Raw genomic sequence first — 21,899 nt, 5'->3', positions numbered from 1 at the left:
AGGGAGCCTCGTGGGAGGTGCGCTGGCACCACCGAGACGTGGCTGGGCAAGGCCAGATTGAGGGAGAGAGAGGCCGTCCAGGGCCAGGGACAACGCTACTTCCGGTCTCCTCACTTCCGGCTTCGCTGCTCTTGGTGCTGGTTCTGGAGGCCGGGTTGGGAGGTCGCAGGTCCGGCTGTCCTGGGCGGTTGGTCAGTGTGAATTTGTGACAGCTGCAGTTGCTCCCCGCCCCCGAGGAGCCGAGGTGCGTGGGGGAAGGGGAAGAAGGAAAAGGTCTGGGTCGCGTTTCCGCTCACTTCTTGCCAGGGCTGAGGCGATTCCAGAGAGCGGCGGAAGGGATAAGCCTCGACTTAGACGCTACTGAGTTACCCTAAGACAGGTGAGGGCGGAGCTGGCTCGGCGGGGGAAAGATGGTTTGAGGTGGTTGGCGGGGCCAACACGTTGCCTCCGGGTTCGCCGTTCTCGACTTTCACAGGGCACGCCTCTACTTAGTCTGTGCCATATCTGCCCAAGTATTCTGCCTTTGGTTTCTGTTCCTTCAGTCCCTGTCCTTCTGACTGTGCCCCCGAAACAGTCGAGTGAAGGCGTAGGACCGCCCCTTGCAGGGCGGCACTCTCTTGGCTTAGCATACCCTAGGTGGGAAAAAGGGTTGCAGGTTCCAGAATTCAGACCTTTCTTGACAAAGTGTCAGAGTGGGCCACCTTTACGGTTGGTATCCAACCTTCATTTCTCTCCTCCTCTCCCTGCATTCCCCACTTCCTCTCTCCCTCAGTGGGAGGAAGGGAGATAGTGATAGTCCCTTTGAGAGGTTCATCAGGCAGTGGTGCAGGAAGGAGTCTTGCCTGTGAAATGTCCCAAGCCTGACTACATCTGAGGACGTCCAAGGAATGCTGGAGATTTGGAAAGGGAGTTATGCGGCTGTCTTCCGCTCCGTTCCTGTTTGCCAAGTTGCTACTGTTTACGTGTCTAGGAAAAGGAAAGAATTTTTAAAAAGACAGTTTTTAGACGCTAGACGTTTTTCCCTTTTACTTCATTTTATTATTACTTCCTTTGTTTTGTTCTTATCTTCCTCTTGAGCCCTTTGATTTCAGAAAGTTTATGCTTTACACTTCCTGTAGATCCTTTAGCCGCTCTTAGGATTTCTGTGCCCCGCCCCTACTCTGTTTTCTCCTAAAGTATATAATTCGTCTAACTCGGTTCTTATTGGTAAGAAAAAGCCGGAAGAGATGCAGAACTTCTCACTAACTTTTGCTTTCATACTTTCACCTGCAAGGGTGTGTTTACGTTTGCCATTTAACTTAATTGGCATAGCAGTGTGCACCAGAAATGGTTACCTTAAGTCAGTCATCTGTTAAGGCTGCGGGAATTCTCTCCCTCCCTCCCTCTCTCGTCCTTTCTCTTTCTCTCTCTCTTCTCTTTCTTTCCCTTCTTTCTGTTTTATTTCTTTTCTTTCTTTCATCTTTTTTGAGACAGAGTCTCACTCTGTCACCCAGGTTGGAGTGCATTGGCACGGTCTCGCCATACTGCAACCTCCGCCTCCCAGGCTCACGCGATTCTCCTGCCTCAGCCTCTCGATTAGCCGGGATTACAGGTGCGCGCCACTACCGCCTGGCTAATTTTTGTATTTTTAGTAGAGACGGAGTTTCACCATGTTGACCAGGCTTGTCTCGAACTCAGGGCCTCAAATGATCTGCCCGTCTGGGCTTCCCGAAGTGCGGGATTACAGGCGTGGGCCACAGCGCGCTGCCAAATTGGCCATTTCATTGCTGTTCTCTCATGGCGGCTAGAGTCGACTATATTTTACTACTGTTTTAATTCTATTTTCTTATGTTTTTCCTGTGGTGTTGTTTTGTTTTGTTTACCTTGCTTAGCGTGACCCACGTCTTCTCCCAACCACCAAGTCTAACAGTTTATCTGAGAAAACAGAAGAAAATGTATTTTTCTGGACTAAATTCCTGCCCCAGTTACTTTAGTTGCTGTTCAAATTGATAAATTGGTTTTCCTTGGATTATGATTTGCCTTAATCCTGGATGATGAGTTGGGGTCCGTGGCCTAAGGGTCAGCAACTTCAGGGGTCTTCCTCATTCCCACCCCTGAAGTTATATGCAAAGTCTTGTTTTGAGTGAATTTTTTTCTGCCTGGGGAAAATGTCCATTCTTTTTATCAAATTCTCAAAGGAGATATACAGCCTCTTGATTAAAACCACCGCTTAGGCAGTGTCTCGTTGAAGTTAGTGCAGTGGCTTTTTGATATTACTGAAACGTGTGTGTGTGTCTTGTTGAAGTTAATGAAAACAGGTCTGTGTGTGTGTGTTGTGTTGAAGTTAATGAAAACAGGTGTGTGTGTCTTGTTGAAGTTAGTGAAAACAGATGTGTGTTTCTTGTTGAAGTTAGTGAAAACAGGTGTGTGTGTGTCTTGTTAAAGTTAGTGAAAACAGGTGTGTGTGTATGTTTGTGTGTGTCTTGTTAAAGTTAGTGAAAACGGGTGTGTGTGTGTGTGTGTGTGTGTGTGTGTGTGTTTTTCCCAAAATGAAAATTGTTTGTTTTGGGACCAAGAAAAGTAGAATGCAGGGATTCTTCTAGCTTGGTATTGAAATCTCTACTTTGAAACATTAGTGTTTCTAAATTCCTTCATAGACTTAGAGAAGGAAATGAGGCTGCTTACTTTAGTTCCTGATTTGTGGTTTGAGGTTTCTTTTTAGGGATAGTTGTTTATGATTAATGTTCTGGAGATCCAGTGGATTTACAAACTGATGTGCTTATCTTTAATACATATTAAATATCACCAACCTACTAGGCACAGTTCAGAGTAAAAATTTTAAATTCTAGTTGTACTTTGCTTTCAGTTTCTTATTTTTTTTGCTTGAGGCATGTACCTTAGAATTTGATTTAGTCCCAGCTACTTGGGAGGCTAAGGCAAGATAATTGCTTGAACCCAGGAGGCAGAGGCTGCAGTGAGCTAAGATCTCACCACTTCACTCCAGCCTGGGCAACAGAGGGTGAGTCCATCTTAAAAAAAAAAAAAAAAAAAGAGAGACTAGCTTATGTGAAATTAGTTGCCTTTTAAGGTAATAATGAATTCAGAAGATAGGTTATATCTAACACTGTAACAATTAAATTTGTTTGCTTACCATGTGTATTAAGCTAAGTACATTATTATCTCATGTGATAACCTTATAAAGTGGCTAATATCCCCATTTCTGTAGATGAAGGAAATAAAACTGAATGATTAACAGAAGCTAAAGTAGATTGCTCAGAATTGCACCGGCAGAGCCCGGATTTGAACCTAGTTCAAATCCCTAGTAGTAGTCTGACTCCAGACTAGTACTATAGACAGCTTCCACCAGGTGTCTATTATGTACTTTTTGGAATAAGTAGGCGATATCTCACCTGATTTTCTATCAGGTGTTTAGAAAAGGTTGCTTCCTTTCTTAATCTTCAGTGGATAAACTTCTGGTTGAATATTATACTGAGAAGTTTGATAAAAAGAAGTGAATTTGGAGGAGGCTGTTGATAGAGGTTTACTATGGGGATGAATATAAGTCTGTGTGCGTGTGTGTGTGTGTGTGTGTGAGAACACATTCTTGAAATTAAAGTATTATAAATTCTTGAAATAAAGATTCAAATAATAAGCAGATGGTGTGTGTGTGTGTATATGAGGGGTGGAAAATGTGAAAATGAAGATTGTAAGTAATAAACTGGGCATTATAAGAGTCTGGAAATATAAATAAATTTTAGAATAATAAAATTGGGATGGAGGAAAGAATACAGAATGGAAGAAGGAAATTAAACAGGAAACTTTAATATGGCTATGGATGAAAAACCAAAGTATTTGTACAGAATGGAAAGTGAGTTGTTCCACTTAATACGGAAGTTGATGACTTAGGACCATGGCAGTCTAAAAGTCAGATATGTAGCACTAGTTCTGGATGTATGAAAATGACTGTTGGTCTGAAAATAATTTTGTTTTCCTTGATCTCTGCTAGCTTTTGGCAGTCATGGAAGCCACCGAATGGCTATTGCAGATTATCAGATATTCTTTATGAGACAAAAGTATATATTTTCTTTTTCTCTTTTCTTTATTCCTATTCTTCTCTTCCTCTATCTCTCATTCCATTCTCCTCCATTCTTTCTAAATCTTTGTCTTAGGATGGGCATAGGCATATGTTAACTTTAGTTGATACCTGAAAAATATAAAGTGTCTTTATTAAGTACATTTTTTTTCCCTTGACAAGCATACTTATTTAAGTGAATGCTGTTCTTCAGAGTAGGCAATCTGCTTTGAAATCTACTTCTAGAATGACTGCCAGTTCAGATTGAGACATATGAAAATGAAAAGTTCTTGCCTGGCTTCATCATTTCACCTCAGTCACCAGAATCTGAATAACTTTGGGTGTTTGGAAAAAATCAGATCCTCTCCTGAAAGACAAGAGATTTGCGGCTCTGAAGGTAGTTGCAGAACAGGCAGTTGCTCAAATCTTTTGTGAAAATATGGCAGTGTCTTTGCCATGTTCTCACCTAAGATAAGAATTTATATTTTATTTTTGTGTATCTGTGTTAGCATTGGGCTAGCAGCTCCTTGATGTTCAAGCTCCAGCCTCATTTGTCCCTGGGGAACAGTGACACACTGCCTTTGGAACAGGATCATAAAAGCAGCAGAGTTAGTGGTAAGCCCTAAATCATCCAGATGGGGGAGTCGGTTCGCCAACTTCAGTTTCTGCTAGCTTGAGATAGTCGTCATAGCACAAATAAAAAATGATTATAATTGTATGCCAGACTAGAGCCAGGCCCTCCCTGGTTCCTTGAAAGCTGTGGAGTGAGGGCATTGGTCACAATTTCAGCACATATGTAATCCATTCTTGGCACACTGGTTGGAAAGCTTTGCCTTAGAGAAAAGGAGTATGTTATACTCTAATACCTAATGTTTGTGTAGCATGTAATAATTTACAAAGTAGTTTCACATATATCCTCATTTTTTTACGCCAGCCATACCAAATAGGTAGAGCAGATAACATCACCATGTTAGAAATAAAGAAATTGATATTTAGGTAAAGTGCTTTGTCCAGGGTCACACACCTAAAAAGGGATGGATCAGGAATTTAAACCCCCAGTGGAAAGAGTCCCTGGGTTTAAGCCAGTGGTCTGTAATCTCTAAAATGGCCAGAACTTATCTTTTTTGTTTCAGTGCTATATATTGCCCAGGCTGGTCTTGAACTCCTGGGCTCAAGCGATCCTCCCGCTTTGGCCTCCCAAAGTGCTGGGATAAAAGGCATGAGCCACTGCATGCAGCCTAAGTATTATAAATTCTTGAAATAAAGATTCAAGTAATCAGAAAATGGAAAGGATGTTTTTTCTACTCCCGTAATCTCTCCACCCATCACACCTCTCTCCCACTTAATTTGAGAAGTAGGTATTGGGGATTCAGATGAAATCTATAAGGAAGCTGTAAACCTGCACTGTCTAATACCAGGGGCACTAGCCACATGTGGCTATTTAAGTTAGTTGAAATTAAATACAACAAAAGATTCTCTTCCTCAATTGTACCAGCCACATTTCAGTGTCAGTGTCATATGTGGCTAGTGGCTACTTTATTGAACAGTGAAAATTTAGAACATTTCCAACATTGGCCAGCCCTGCTAAAACTTTAAAATGCGACCTGATGTGATATGATGCATAATTCCTATGTTGTTGAGCCAAGAGTTTAAAAATCTGTTACCCATGGGGCCTCGCAGTTTTTGTTTTAGCTGATGAAATATTGCCGTGTTCTCTTTAAGCTTTTTGTTTTAAACTAAATCCAGATGGTCAAAGTCTAAGTCTGATGTTTTTCTTGGATATTTGGGGATTATAGTTAGCTGCTTTTCTAGGATAAAGATGTCAGCTTCATTAAGGGCATGAGTGTTTTCTGTTTCCTTTGAGCTCTAGATCTGTATGTCTTACGGTCTTGTTGACATCCTCTCTTGAATATCTTAAAGGTATCTCAAATCCAATATGTCTAAAATGAAACGGATTTCCCCTTCCCTCCCTACAAAACTGCAGAATAGTTGTTCTTTCATTGTTCCTTTTTTCAGTGAATGGCACCATTATCTTTTCATCGTAAAATCCAGAAAACTAGAAGTGATCCTTAATTCCCGCTTCCTGATAGATCCAATTTATCAGCAAGTTTTTAAAATTTTACTTCCTTCATGTTACTTGAATTTTTCTGTTTCTTCCTGTTTCCACTACTGCCACTTCAGTTTATTATCATCATCTTGCCTGAAACTTTTACAGTAGCCTCCATTCTCATCTATCCACTTCTGTTTTGGCCCTTCTCTAATTCATTACCCTTCCTGAAGGCACAGTGATTTGTTTTGGAACACACGTTGGATTATCACTCTCTTTCTTCCTTCCCCAGTCCTTTTATGATTTTCCATTGCTTCTAGAATCAAAATAAAACTGCTTAACAATGTTTAGCTCTCCTAACTCTTCTTGTACTGTGTTCTGCATAACTCTCCAGTTCAACTATGCTGGCCTTGGTTAGTTCTTTGTATATGTCTTGCTCCCTGCCATTTTTGCAAGGCTTTTGTACATGCCTTTCTCTGGACCATTATTTCTTTACTTTCATTTTATTTCACTTGTTAGTTCCTAGTCATCCTTCATACCTCAGCTGAAGTTTTGCATCCTTAGAGAATATGCTATCCTCCCACATTAAGGTAATATAGCATCATACATTTTCCACAGTTGCAATTTACATTTAATCATGTGACTCTAAGATTGTCTTTCTGTTCAGTGACCTATAAACTTCAGGAAGGTAGGATCCATATCTTGTTTTCATTTTTGGCTCATTGTTGAATTCCTAGGATCTAGTTCAGTGCCTGACACCTAAATTTGACTCATTAAATTTCCCAGTTGATGATATTAAGGATTTCAGTTCATTGAGTTTTATAACACAAGAATTTGAATATGAATTTTTATCAAAATAGTGTTATAGTACAGATTGAGCATTCCTAATCCAAAAACTTGAAATCCAAATGCTGCAAAATTCAAAACTTTTTTTGAACCGAACGTGATGCTACAAATACATAATTCCACACCTGACTTTATGTGATGAATTGAAGTCAGAGTGCAGGTGTACAACAGTTTACCCAAGAGAAAAAAGACAGGCCGGGCGCGGTGGCTCACGCCTGTAATCCAAGCACTTTGGAGGCCAAGGTGGGCGGATCACCTGAGGTCGGGAGTTCAAGACCAGCCTGACCAACATGGTGAAACCCCGTCTTAAAAAAAAAGACTTGCCTAACCCCCTTCAGCTGCCATGTAACTTTTCGTCACACACCCAGGTGTGCCTACGCAAGCATGCCCACAAAGGGTAATACAATGCCATGTGTATGTGTAAGAGATGCTTGCTTATTGGTAGCATATAAATTCAGAGACAGGAATGATGGGGATGTCAAACCACCACAGATTGTTCACATGAGTGGCTGAGATAGTGACATGTTTGCTTTTAGATGGTACAGGTACACAAACTTTATTTCATGCAAAAAATTATTAAAAGTATCATAAAATTACCGTCAGGCTATGTGTATAAGGTGTATATGAAATGTAAATGAATTTAGTGTTTAGTCCCTTCCTGGAGATACCTTATTATGTTTATGCAAATATTCCAAACTCCAAAAAAATCTGAAATCCAAAACACTTACTAGCCTCAAGCATTTTGGAAAATGGATAATCAACCTGCAATTAAAATTTCAGTTAGACTATTTTTTTTTCAAGTGTAAGGAAATAAATTAGTAGGCTGGGCACGGTGGCTCACACCTGTAATCCCAGCACTTTGGATGGCAAAGGTGGGTGGATCACTTGAGGTTGGGAGTTCCAGACCAGCCTGGCCAACATGGTGAAACCCTACCTCTACTAAGAAATATAAATATGCAAATTAGCTGGGCGTAGTGATGTACACCTGTAATCCCAGCTACTTGGAAGGCTAAGGTGGAAGATTGCTTGAACCTGGGAGGCAAAGTTTGCAGTGAGCAGAGATCATGCCTCTGCATTCCAGCCTGGGCAACAGAGTGAGACTTTGTCTTAAAAAAAAAAGACGTGTTATTAATAGTGACATAAAATATAGCACAGTATTCTTAGATTATTTTGTAATAGACCCTTTTATTTTTGGATGGTTTTAGTTTTTTCAGAATTGTGAAGATGGAGCTTCCCATACCCACTTTCCCCATTATAATATATTAGGCTATGTGCAGTGGCTCACACCGGTAATCCTAGCACTTTGGGAAGCCAAGGCAGGTGGATTGCTTGAGCTCAGGAGTTCAAGACCAGTCTGAGCAACATGGTGAAACCCCATCTCTACCCAAAATACGAAAAATTAGCTGGGCATGATGGTGCTTGTCTGCGGTCTCAGCTCCTCGGGAGGCTGAGATGGAAGGATCACTTGAGTCCAGGAGGTGGAGGTTGCAGTGAGCCAAGATCATGCCATGGTACTCCATCCTGTATGTCAGAGTGAGACTCCATCTCAAAAAAACAAATACATATTACATTAGCATAGTACATTTGTCACAGTGAACCAATACTGACACATAATTATTAAAGTTCATATTTTATTCAGGTTGCCTCACTTTTCCCCTGAATTTTTCTGTTCAAGGGTCCCGTCCAGGATATCATATTGCTGTTTGTGGTCATGTATCCTCTCAGTTTTGACAGTTTCTCAGATTTTTTTGTTTTTGATGACAAGTTAATAGTTTTGAAGATTACTGCCTGGTCAGGTGTTTTGTAGACTGTCCCTCAGCTGGTGCTTGTTTGATGTTTTTCTCATGATTAGACTAGGTGAGAGGGAGGAAGATCATAGAAGTGCTATTCCCATCACATCATATCAAGAATACAGAGTTTTTTATTTTTTTGAGATAGAGTCTCACTCTGTTGCCCAGGCTGGAATGCAGTAACACGATCTTGGCTCACTGCAACCTCCACTTCCTGGGTTCAAGCGATTCTCCTGTGTTAGCCTCCCAAGTAGCTGGGACTACAGGTGCACACCACCATGCCCGGCTAATTTTTGTATTTTTAGTATAGACGGGGTTTCACCATGTTGCCAGGCTGGTCTTGAACTCCTGACCTCAGGTGATCCACCCGCCTCAGCTTCCCAAAGTGTTGGATACAGGTGTGAGCCACTGTACTCTGCCAAGAATACAAACTGTTAACATAACTTAGTACCATTGATATTAACCTCGGCTACCTGGGTTGAAGTAGTGTTTGCCAGCTTTGTCCACTATAAAGTTACTCTTTCCCCTCTCCTTTTGTGTATTTTACTTTTTAGAAGAAAGTCTCTCTGTGAAGCACACAATTGGGGATTGAGGAATTATGCTCTACCTCTTTAAGGGTGGAGTGTCTACATAAATTTTTGAAAAATCTTCTCTAAGCGTTTTTTTTTTTTTTTTTGTCTTCTCTCCCCATTTATTCAGTCATTTATTTATATCAGTATTGACTCATGTATATTTATTTTATAGTTAGGGGTAAATCCAGTACTACTTCATTAATTTTGCTGCTCAAATTGTTTAAGCTTTGGCCATTGGGAACTCTTTCAGTTGGTTTCTGTATTCCTTTGACTTACTCTTGTCATTGTGAGATTTTTGTTCTTTTGTTTGTTTGTTTTTGAGTACATTTAAAAAACTTTCTGGTATTACAAGATGCTCTAGGCTCACCTTGTATGTTACGTACACAGGCCTAGAATCAGCCTTTTTCCAAGGAGCACTGATTCCTTTTACTGGAGAATAGTATTAGAAACCACCATCTGGGTACTGTGTGTGCTCATTGCTATTGGAATGTCATCGCTTCTAGGCCCTCCCAGTGGACAGAGTAAGGAAATATATGTGTGTACACTAACTCATGTATATATGCATATCTACAAATGTTTCTATATATAACTACATTTATGTTAAGCTAAATTTTTAGATTATTTACAGTGAGCTTTTTTCACTAAAAAAATTATTGTGAATATTGAAAGGGTTTATTTTATGTGGTTTTGGGAATTCAGTAACAAAATTAAAGTAATCCTCCAATTATCCATTGCTAAGGGAGAAAAACAGTTCAGATAATACCAAATAACAGGTAACCTGTTTGATCTTCGAATGGAATCAATTACAACAACAAACCAATGGATGACCACCTCTCTTGGTTCTTGGTTGGCTTCACTGCTAATGTTCTGGAACTCAGCCATCTATGAAGAATGAGGCCACAGTATTCTGAAAAATTTATAGTTAATTTACAGGTAGTTTTCTTTTCAGAGAGTGATTTAGTTTTGAGAGTCTTATTTTACTTCTCATTAGTTTCTCTGTAACACAGTTTGAGTGTGGAAATTAAAGACTTCTCCAGTCAATTTTGTTACCTAAGAGTTGATTATGGTGGTAGAGATAGGCATAGTTGAGTATGTTAGGTTAACTTTTTAATTGTTTCTCATAATACATATAATTCAGAATTAACTACATTTTGTCAGGGCTTTCCACTTTTGAATTATCTAGACTGAAGTGTTTATCTTTTTTTTTTTTTTTTTTTTTTTTTTTTTTAATTTGAGACAGAGTCTCAATCTGTTGCCCAGGCTGGAGTGTAGTGGCGAGATCTTGGCTCACTGCAACCTCTGCCTCTGAGGCTTAAGTGATCCTCCCACCTCAGCTTCCTGAGTCACTGAGACCACAGGTGTGTGCCACCATGCCTGGCTAATTTTTGTATTTTTTTGTAGAGACCCATTTTGCCAGGTTGCCCAGGCTGATCAAGAACTCCTGGCTCAAGTGATCCACCGACCTCAGGTTCCCAAAGTGCTGGGATTACAAGCTTGAGCCACCATGCCTGGCCTGGTGTGTTTATCTTAATAAGCAACCTGAACTTAATTTATCAATATCTAAAAGAGCTTGTAGGTATTTAGCAAAATAGCTTTTACAGATACCAGATAGTTTTAATCTAAAGACAGAAGAATAATGTAAATGATTCTGTATTATCTTGTTTTTAGTTATTCTGCTTATGAAAATAAATGTAATATACTTTGAACATATTGTGTAGTAAGCCATTTTCAATTCTTTCGCATTGGACAGTAAGGAAAATGATTCTTTTTTTCTTATTAGAACTACCATCATAGAAAACAAAATCATTTTAAATTATTTTGACTAAAACAAAAGCTTCTATATTTTGGATATTTTCAACTCTGAACATACAGTTTTAAAATGGAGTCATGTAACTCAATTTTTTTTATTGTTAACAAGTCAGTTCAACTTGAAAATTAATATTCAATTATGAAATCAAGCAAGTCTTTTCCAGGTTTCAAGCAATGTCATCTTGGTATAAGCTCTGTTTTCTGAATATAAACCTATTTTCATTATAATTTCTAAAAATCCAGTAGGTTTCTGGATATTATAAAGATGTGAATACGGAAAAAAAAAAAAAAAAAAAAAAGATGTGAATACGGATATAACTGTGCAGATTTCATAGTATTTTATTTTGAGGTGAGAATTTTGTTACAGCTTATAAAAGATATTTTCCTCTTCAGACCTCGGGGCTATTTTGAGACTTACAAATAAATATGACCACCAGCTGCTTCAATTCTTGCTATTCAAAAGTTTAATAATCTTTAAGTTAAATATAATGTGATATTATTCAGCAGAAAGAATATTTCTTTTTTTTTTCTTTTTAACCTTGAACAAATTCTGTATCTGATGTTTGAAAAGAATTTTTAAAAGTTGTGATAATATAAAAATATGTGGAAATTGTGACTAAAGAATTAAAAATAACTTGCAAATTAACCATATTCTTATGGTAAAGAAAAAAACTGATTGTACCATTCTCTTCCTGTTTATCCATGAATGAGAAAAATTGGCATATTCTAATAGATTTCATCAAAAGTGAAAGAAATAGAGCCACTTTTAAAAAAATCTTCAGAACGATAACTAATCTCTGGAGTATCAATAATATAATCTAAAGAAACTAAGCAAAATCACGTCAAAGCAAGCCCAAGTTTTGCTACTTTTTGCTTTCAGTGTTTTCTGTTTACCTCTTTTTATTGTCTTTGACTCACCAGTTAGAAGTTCTTGATGTTATATATCATGGTTTATAGTAATTTTCAAACTTTTTTTTTTTACTAAAGTACATTTAGAGAGAGTAATAACTCTTAAGACATTACTTCAAAGACTCTTATCATAAAAAATCAGTAAATTTCTTTGAAGACTTATGTGTGTTGTTTTATTCAAGTGAATTTTGCTTTAGATTCCATTATATTTTAGTGAGAAAGAACATAAATTTATATTCCAGTACGATGTGCCATGTTTATCTTGTCTGCCGTGTTTATATCTGCCTTCCAGTGTCTTGGGCATACCACTTAAGACCACCTGTAATATGAGTACCTGAATTTGAGAAATCCGCATCATGATTTTTGTTCAACAACACTCCTGCGATAGGTCCTTTAGTATTAGACTTCTGAATCTTTAAACTCAGTGTTGTCATGGAGACTCAAGGAGTTTTAGGGATTATGGCAAATCTAATACCTCCTGCCCTCTCTTTCCTGGGTCTTAAGAAGACCGTAAATGCATTTAGGAGTGGTAGAGTATAAAATTCTCCCTCACTAAAATCTGGGAAAAGATCTTATAAGGTTTCCCTCTGTATACTTTTGGTCTATTCAGTATGTGTATATAAAAGTGTGACTTTTATAGCAAAATAAAAGCAGCCACAAAGAGTTGGATTTTAAACTTCAGGTGATATTATTTATTCATTTTTACAAATCCTAATTAGTAATTCACTTTGTAGGTCTTTGGTTAGCAAATACCTCTGGCTGATTACTCATTAGATGACTCATTAGTTAGCAAATACCTCTGGCTGATTTATAGATTGAACTCCCAGAGATGACTTAGGACATTTTGGCCTCCAGTATAACTGGCCTGTGAGGGATGAACATTTCTAGTGGTTTCGTAGTGGTAATTTATCATTCTGTTTTAAAGGCAGCTTTCAAAGATAACTGAATTCATGTAAAAATTAGAAAATGTATAACTGAATTCATGTAAAAATTAGAAAATGTATAACTGAATTCATGTAAAAATTAGAACATGTATAACCTAAACAGCACAAATTATAGGTCATTAACTTCTTAAATCTTGTTACTCCCATGTATTTTTGTTATCAAAGTTATAAACAGAAAGACTTTTAAGAAATAAATATGAAGTGGATCAGAGCATTTAAAGAATATAAATAAGATTTAGTACCTGTCTCTGTAATTCTCAGAACTTTTATTTGATATTTCTCCATCTGCCTTGGGTTATTTGGTCTCTTCCAGAATTGAATGATAATGATATACAGTAGTCTTCCCATAGTCTTGGGGGAGATAGTCGAAGACCCACATACCTGAAACTGTGGATAGTCCCAAACAATTTATATACTAAGGTTTTTCCTATATATACATACCTATGATAAAGTTTAATTTGTAAATTAGGTACAATAAGATGTTAACAACAGTAATAATAAAATAGAACAATTATAACAACATATTTTCCTAGTCTGTTTGGGTTGCTAAAAAGGAATACCTGGGGCTGAGTAATTTATAAAGAAGAGAGGTTTATTTTCAGACCGTGATTGACAGTGGATATCAAACTGTGGAAAGCTAAAATGTGGATAAGTGGGGGAACTACTGTATTTTCCTCATTGGTGCTACTGTTTTATACAGGGCATCAAATGATAACTTCTACTTCACAACATATTAAAAGAACAAAAATGAACTGCCTTAACCTTCTTCTATTTTCCATTTCACTCTTCCCTGTCTCTACGGTGAGGCCTTTATTTTGGCCTCACTGGAAGAGATTTCCTCTTTATTTAAAGGGTAATTCCTCTAGCTTTGTTCAGAATTTCTTAATTAAAAAAAAAAAAATCTTAATCTAATTTTAGACTTGCAGAACAGCTGCAAAAATAGTACAGAGTTCCCTTACATTCGTCACCCCATTTCTCCTAATGCTAACATCTTACATAACCATAATATCATTATCATGAGTAAGAAATTAACATTGGTATAATATTATTAAACTATAGCTTTTATTAGAACGAAACCAAATTTTTAACTACTGTCCTTTTTCAGTCCCAGGATCCTTTATAGGAACCCATGTTGAATTTAGCGATTTCTCCATAGTCTCTTATAGTTTTTAAGTTTCTGACACTTTCCTTGTCTTTTATGACTATGACACTTTTGAAGAGTACCAATCAGTTATTTTTAGAATAGCTCTCAGTTTGGGTTTGTCTGATGTTTTCTCATGATTGCACTGAGCCCATGCATTTTCGGCAAGAATACCACAAAAATGATGTTGTGTCTTTCTTAGTGTATTGTGTTGAGGGGTTTATGATGTATGTCTTACTGCTTATGATTACTTGATCACTTGGTTGAGTGTACTGTTTTTATACTGTGAAGTTATTATCTTTCCCTTTTTAGTTGATAAGTATCTTGTTGGAGCTACTGGAGACTCTGTAAATCCAGTTTCTTCTCAAACTGTTGCTCTCTGATTTTAGCATCTATCGAGTAGAGATCTTCTGCAGTATTTGTGATATTTGCCTGATGTTGATTGTTTACCACTTTGCTTCCTATGTTAATTTACTTACTGTGTTCTATTGTGAAAAAGAGTTGTCTCTTTTCCTCCATTTACTTATCAGATTGTTTATATCAGTATAGATTCATTAATATTTTACTCTTTGTTTTTTTATCTAGTACTATTATTTATTTTGTTGCTGAATTTGTTCCAGCATTGGCCATTATGGGCTCCTTCAGGTTGGCTCCTTCAGGTTGGCTCTTGTGTTCTTTCAACAAACCTCCATCTGCTTTTGAAGTTTTCTTTATTTTCTGACACCATGTCAGTATGTGGAAATTACAATGGTTCTAAGAGTCAGAATTATTACAAAATATACTGTATATCTAAGAGAAGTGTCACTCCATCCTTAGCCTTGCTACCCTGTTCCCATGCCCTTTCCCACTTCTTCCTGTCCCTTTCTCACCTGCCCCTGGTAGGGAAGCTATCTCTTTAGTTTTTGGTTTATCCTTCCTGTGTTTCTTTTACTTTGCTTTTCCAGTAGAAATATTATTTTCTTATATCCCCCTTCATTCTTACATGAACATAGCATACTATAGGTATTGTTTTGCTTTTTTCAGACTTTGCATTTTTCAGTTAACCCTGTGTCCTATAAATCACTCCATATTATATAGATTTTCCTCATTCTTCATTTCCCCCCACAGTTGCATAACTTGGATGTACCATAGTTGATTCAGTCACTGTCCTATGTACCAATTTCCTACCATAGGAAGGTGAGTGAATAAAGTATGGCACATCCAGGTTTCCAATATTTTACAGTTACAAAGAATGCTGCAATGTGTATGTATTTTTGTATATTTGGAAGTATATTCCCAGGGTGGATTCCTTGAAGTGGAATTGCTGGGGCCAAAGGTAAGTGTATATGTATTTTTGTTAGGCATTACCAAAACTCCCTGCTGAATGGTTGTACCAATTTGTATTCCCATCAGCAATATATGTAAGTGCCTGTTTCTCTTACATCCTCACTAATGGAATGTTTTGTCATATTTTAAAATTTTTGTGAGTCTAAAAGATGAGAAATGGTATTTCAGTGTTGTTTCAGCTGGTATTTCTCTAATTTTGAGTGAATTTGAGCAACTGTTATATATCTGAGGGACCTTTTAATATCTTTTTCTTCTGTGTAAATTGACTGTCTTTTTTCCTTTATTTGATTTTTGTTCCTTTTTCCCTTTAAGAGTTCTTTATTCACCTTTTATGGTATATATTGTGAATATTTCATCTTAGTTTTTTATTTGTCTTTTGCCTTACATGTACTGTGGGTTGTCCAATTAAAAATTTTTATGTAGTCAATATTTTCTTTTATTGTTTCTGGATTCTCCTTTCCCTATACCAACTTTAAGCAGAATTCATCCATTTTTTTTCTAGTATTTTTTTTCTGGTTTCATTTTTTATATCTAAATTCCTAATCCATTTGGAGTTTATTCTGGAGTATGGTGTGAGATAGAGATTGAATTTTATATTTTCCAAATGGATACCTAGTTTTCCTGGCACCATTTATTGAAAAGTCCATCTGTACTTTAGTGATTTGAGATGCCACCTTTGTTATTTACTGAATTTCTGGGTATATTTGGGTCTAATTCTAGACTTTTAAAATTCCACTGATCTATTTATGTGCTGGTACCACACTGCTTTAATTACAGGTGTTTTTGGTGTTTTAGTGTTTGATAAAGGTGGTCTCCTTGTGGTTTTTCCTTTTCAGTGTTTTCCTACCAATTTTTGCATGTTTGATTTTCCATATCAACCTGCCAAACTTTACAGAATAGCTTGTTAGTATTTTCATTGTATTGCATTTAATTTATAAAGTAAGGGAGAAATGGCATCTTTATAATGTTGTCATCCTATCTAAGAATGTTGTCATTCTATCTAAGGAGATACCTTCCATTTCCTCAAGTCTTCTTCAGTGTCTTTCAGTGGTGTTTAAGTTTTCCTTGTATAGTTTTTATACACTGTTTAGTTTATTCCTAAGTATTTAATCTTCTGTTGCTATTATAAATGGGATTTTCTCTGACATTATTTTCCCTGATTTTTGTTGTTGTATAGGAAAGCTATTTTTTGTATGTTAATTTATTATCTTGCTACTTCACTGAATTCTGTTTTTGAGTTAATTTTATCATTGATTCTTCAGGGGTTTTTAGGCATACCATTATATCATCTGCAAATAGAGATAGTTTTACTTTCTCCTTACCTGTTATTCCTCTAATTGATTTCTCTTAACTAGTTGATTTGCCTAATACCTCTAGTATGATGTTGAATAGTCGTAGAAATGGCTGGGCATGGTGGCTCACGCCTGTAATCCCAGCACTTTGGGAGGCTGAGGCGGGCGGATCACCTGACGTCAGGAGATCGAGACCAGCTTGGCCAACATGGTGAAACCCTGTCACTATTAAAAATATAAAAAAATTAGCCGGGCATGATGGTGGGCGCCTATAGTTTCAGCTACTCAGTGGGGATGAGGCAGGAGAATCACTTGAAATCAGGAGGCGGAGGTTGCAGTGAGTCAAGATTGCACCACTGCACTCCAGCCTGGGCAACAGAGTGAGACGCTGTCTAAAAAAAAAAGATAGTAGTAGAAATGTTGGGCATCTTTGCCTTTTTCCTGATCTTAGTGGAAATGCCTCTGTTATTTCTTTATTAAATAAGATAATGGTTGTTGAACTAAAATGTATATGTTTTATATGTTGAGAAATTACTTTCTGATTCTTGTTTCCTTGAGTGCTGGATTTTGAATGAGTGTTGAATTTTGTCAAATACACTACATCTCAGTGTGTATGGAGAAAATTGTATGTTTCCCTCCACCTTAGATTTATGAATATGGCATACACTAATAGATTTCCTAATTAAACCAATCCTGTACCTGTAGGATAAATCCCATTTGGTCATGTTATATTATTTTCTTAATGTATTACATTCTGTTAGCAATCAGCAAAATCGTTCCCTCCAGTGTATTTCAAGAGTAAAAATTTGTTTCTTTGCATTATTGTAGGTAAAATGGTGTGTGGTACTTATTTGTTTGTGTATTTGTCTCTGTGATTAGATTCAGAGTGCTTTTAGAACCACAACTAGAGTTTACTTTTCATTACCCTTAGTACCTAGCAGAGTTCTTCATATGTAGTTGGTATTATGTAAATTTTACTGAATAAAAATTGAAGGAGATTAGCCAGTATGGGCCAAAACAAACAAACAAACAAAAAAAACAGAAGCAGAAATAGCACATTAAATTTTCTTGAATGAAATTTGAGTATCGTGTTTTACTTATGCAGTGAATAGTCACATCAATCCTAAAGAGCACTAGCCATGAAGGTGGGGGAGATCTGAGTTCTGGTCTGGAACTTTGTTTTATGTAGATCACAGAAACTAACATTTTGACATCAGACATCTTTGGATCACTGTCAAATCAAGTTTTTCATCTGTCAAATCAAGTTGGTACTCTGATCTTTTACATTTTGTTTCATATCTAAATGATCTTACGAAATTATTTTTACTTATTGCACTGTGCATTTTTATATTTTGCCAAATAATTTTTCTGAATTTTATTTGTCTTTAGAATGATTTGCCTGTTGTAATGAATAGATATACATATGATTGTAGATAGTTTTGAAAAGCAAATTCTGAATAGAAATAAATTAGTTATATTGTGGAATATTTGTACTATTCTATCAGTGAGATGATACAGCTGTTTTAACAAAATTATTTAATGTGTGCATAACACATTTTACTTTTAGGTATATCTGACTGCAGCAATGACACTACAACTCTTGGTGTATCTAAACCAGCTATAAAAGTAGTTAAGTTTTATTCAGAGGTGATTGGGTGGTCAGTGATATTTATGTTGCTTTTAAAAGTCAGGCCATCTCAAAGTTTTAGATGGTTCACATTGACTTAGCTGGTTTAAACATAAGCCATTTAAAATGAACTTTTTTATACAGGTAGTCTCAGGAAAAGGATGAAAGGAAAAATAGCTTTGTAATGGCAAGTAAGGTGCCATTTGCTTTTGGGTATCTGAAATTCTAGAGTGTAGCTTATTTGTCACATAAAAATGAACATAAAAGCTATGAGTCAAACTGTAGGGTTTTTTTTTTCTTTTGAGATGGAGCTTTGTTCTTGTTGCCCAGGCTGGAGTGCAATGGCCCGATCTCAGCTCACTGCAGTATTCACCTCACAGGTTCAAGGGATTCTCCTGCCTCAGCCTCCCAAGTAGCTGGAATTACAGGCATGCGCCACCCCTCTCGGCTAATTTTTTGTATTTACTAGAGTCAGGGTTTCACCAAGTTAGTCAGGCTGGTCTCAAACTCCTGACCTCAGGTGATCCACCCACCTCAGCCTCCCAAAGTGCGGGGATTACAGGTATGCACCACCATACCCAGCCAGTTTTTTATTTAAATATGAACTGTGACAATGGCTGGCAGTTCCTGTTGAAGTGAAAGTAGTAGCTCACATTTGAGCTAATCTACTCCTATAAGTTATGTCTAGTTTGGTACACATCAGAATTCAGGTATCGAGCTTTTAAACAGCTGCTGGGTTCTGAACTTTTCTTCAGTCTTGCTGAATCTAAATCTGCAGTGATAGACACTAGACCATGTGTATTTTTTTCTGGTATTTACAGGTGTTCTGTTACATAATGCAAGCTAAGAACCACTGTTAATTAGAATAAGGAGAAAGAGGGTAAGCAGTTTTTTGTTTGTTTGTTCATTTGTTTGTTTTTTGAGACAGAGTCTCACTCTGTCACCCAGGCTGAAATGCAGTGGCATGATCTCGGCTCACTGCAACATCTGCCTCCTGGGTTCAAGCGATTCTTCTGCCTCAGCCTCCCAAGTAGCTGGGACTACGGGTGCATGCCACCATGCCCAACTGATTTTTGTATTTTTAGTAAACGGGGTTTCACCATATTGGTCAGGCTGGTCTTGAACTCCTGACCTCATGATTTGCCTGCCTCAGCCTCCCAAGGTGCTGGGATTATAGGCGTGAGCCATGGTGCCCGGCCTAAGCAGTTAATTTGTATATTGAATTGAAGCCAATAGATATTCTTCAAATGCCTAACACTAGTAATGCATCCTTTATTTATAGTGCTTAAAGATTTACAGAGTAGCACTTCCATATGGTCTCTAGATGTTTAGAATTCAGTATAATTCATTTAGGTAAGTAAAACAACTATTATTTTCCCCATTTTTCAGTTGAACAAATTTAACCTTCAGAGATATGGTGACTGCTGATTTAGAGGAATTGGTAAGGCTGGAGCACAACATGGGATTTTCTGACTCTAGTTGCACTGTTTCTGTACCAGTTTGCCACCTGTTTATGTGACATGGTGCTGGGCATAGTATTTCTTCAACTAAGCCAAGATACTGCGATTCAGTGTAATAAGTTTTAATGTAGAATTTAGAACTGGATTATTTATGTTCCAAAAATCAAAGATGAATTCTGGTTGGCACAATATGTATTCCTTGTGGAGGATTCAGGATTCTTTGTGATTTAAAGTAGCTTGAGTGTTTAACATTTGACAAAGCAGTGTTGTACTTACAGGTAGTCCTGAGAAGCTAGAGAATTATGTATACTGTACATATCTTAGTTCATGGGTTTGATTGTGTGCTGTAGGAAAGATTGACAGCTTAGCCAGTGATGGGGTTCATAAAAATAAATGAAAGTATTCCATTTGTGGTTTACCGTTGTGAGTTTTGTCCTTGTAGTATCACTCTGATAGATGCTAAAATAGAAATTTCCTGCTCAGTAGGGAGTTAAGCCTGGATGACAGTGATCTGAAGGAAACTACTGCCAAGCAATTGATTGTTCAAATTTGTCTGGAAATTAACATTAAAATCCGTGTTATGCATTCCTTGTGTTTTTAACTATACCCAAATGTGCAGTATCCACAAGGAACATTCTTATTAAATTAAAGAAAAGAACAGGTACGTGAGTATAAGCCGGATTTATCCTCCAATTTAAAAGCATTATATGAGTTTACAGTTAACAAAAGTACAGTTTAGGAATATTTTATTACTTTAAAATTCCCCACTCATTAGTATTCTACTAATTTAAAACTGTATTTTAAAAACTTATGGGTTAGATTTGTTTACAAGAAGAGCAGTAGCGTAATAGGCAACATTCATTGAAGGCCCATTAAGTGACAGGCATTGCACTAGGTTTTACATATATCATCTCATTTAATGCTACAATAACCCTGTTGACGTTTTCTCCCATTTTATAGATTAGGCAACTAAGACTTGGGAAGGTCAACATAGCTCTTAAGAAGCAGAGCTATGATTTGAGCCTAAATGAAAGAAAAAATGAGTAAATTGAGAAAACTGTACAGAAAAAAAATATTTAAAAGTGGAAGCAAGAAATTGGGGAAACAAGCAAATTAGGTATATTTTTATAACAGTGACAATGAAAAAAACCAAAGAAGTTGCATTAGGTATTTATTAGTTTATCCTGAGATTATAGTCTCAATTCTTTTCTGTCTGCCCTTCAATACGGTAACAGTAGAGCATATGCCTGTTTCTATTATTCAAGGAAAATATACAGATATTTGAACTTTTCTTTTGTGTAACTCAGACATCTAAAAAGTTAATTGAATACAGACCCTGCATCCAAGGTCGTATTGTTAAATAGAGGAAATTTTAAAATAAATGAAATAAAATGCATAATAATAATTTTTTAGAGTAGTACAAATCAAGCATTTTGGCAGTTCAGAGGAGCAGCAGCCAGGAATGTCAGTGAAGGTGCCATTTAGTCTGAGTCTTATAGCGTGGGTAGAATTTGAACTTGAGCAAAGTGGCACAGACGAAGAATATTGAGAAATATGTGTGGAGAAGTGTAAGTTTGATTTCGTAGAGTATCTGAAGAAGCATGATTGGTAGAAAGAAAACAGCTCAGACCACAGGAAGGATTCTGAGTGTCAAGCTTAGGAGTCAGCTTTTGTATTTTAGACATATTGGGGAGGGAGACAAGCCATGTTAAAGATATACGTAAGTTATTTTATAATGTAATGTAAACTAGTTTACTGCTGTAAAGCATGGTAAGGGGCTAGAGCAATGCAGAGTGCTAATGGACATAGATTGGTCAAGGATAGCCCTTCTGAGGAGTTGATGTTTCAGCAGAAACCTAAATGAGATGAGGGAAAGAATCATGTGAAAATCCAGGAGTTAGAGCTTTCCAGACAGAGCAAAGAGCAAGAGCAGAAATACTAATAAGATTGTGTGTTTGAGAAATAGTCGATCGGGCTCTGTGGGTAGAACCATGTGTCAGGAAAGATGGAAAGGAACGTGGTTCAAGAGGTAGCTAGCAGTTAGGATGGCTTTCCCAAGAGTCAATGAATTTCTGTATACTCATC

General features: G+C 37.1%; 1 protein-coding gene across 4 annotated transcripts in view; it reads left to right on the top strand.

The window, feature by feature from the left end:
- The first annotated feature begins 21 nt into the window (after positions 1 to 21).
- ARFIP1 (ADP ribosylation factor interacting protein 1) overlaps positions 22 to 21,899 on the top strand; it is a 120,155-nt gene continuing 98,277 nt past the window's right edge. For 2 of the 4 annotated variants that reach the window (XM_032246399.1, XM_032246396.1), the window contains exon 1: positions 22 to 379. The gene's annotated coding sequence lies outside the window, so the exon portion shown is untranslated. The remainder of the gene's footprint in view (positions 380 to 21,899) is intronic. The other 2 variants (XM_032246400.1, XM_032246397.1) reach the window with 1 other exon arrangement.

This window comes from Sapajus apella, unplaced genomic scaffold, assembly GCF_009761245.1.
Source record: "Sapajus apella isolate SASKATOON/1434 unplaced genomic scaffold, GSC_monkey_1.0 scaffold61, whole genome shotgun sequence".
Taxonomy (NCBI): domain Eukaryota; kingdom Metazoa; phylum Chordata; class Mammalia; order Primates; family Cebidae; genus Sapajus; species Sapajus apella.
The sequence above is the reverse complement of the archived record's forward strand: the minus strand, read 5'-3'. Positions and strand labels throughout refer to the sequence as shown.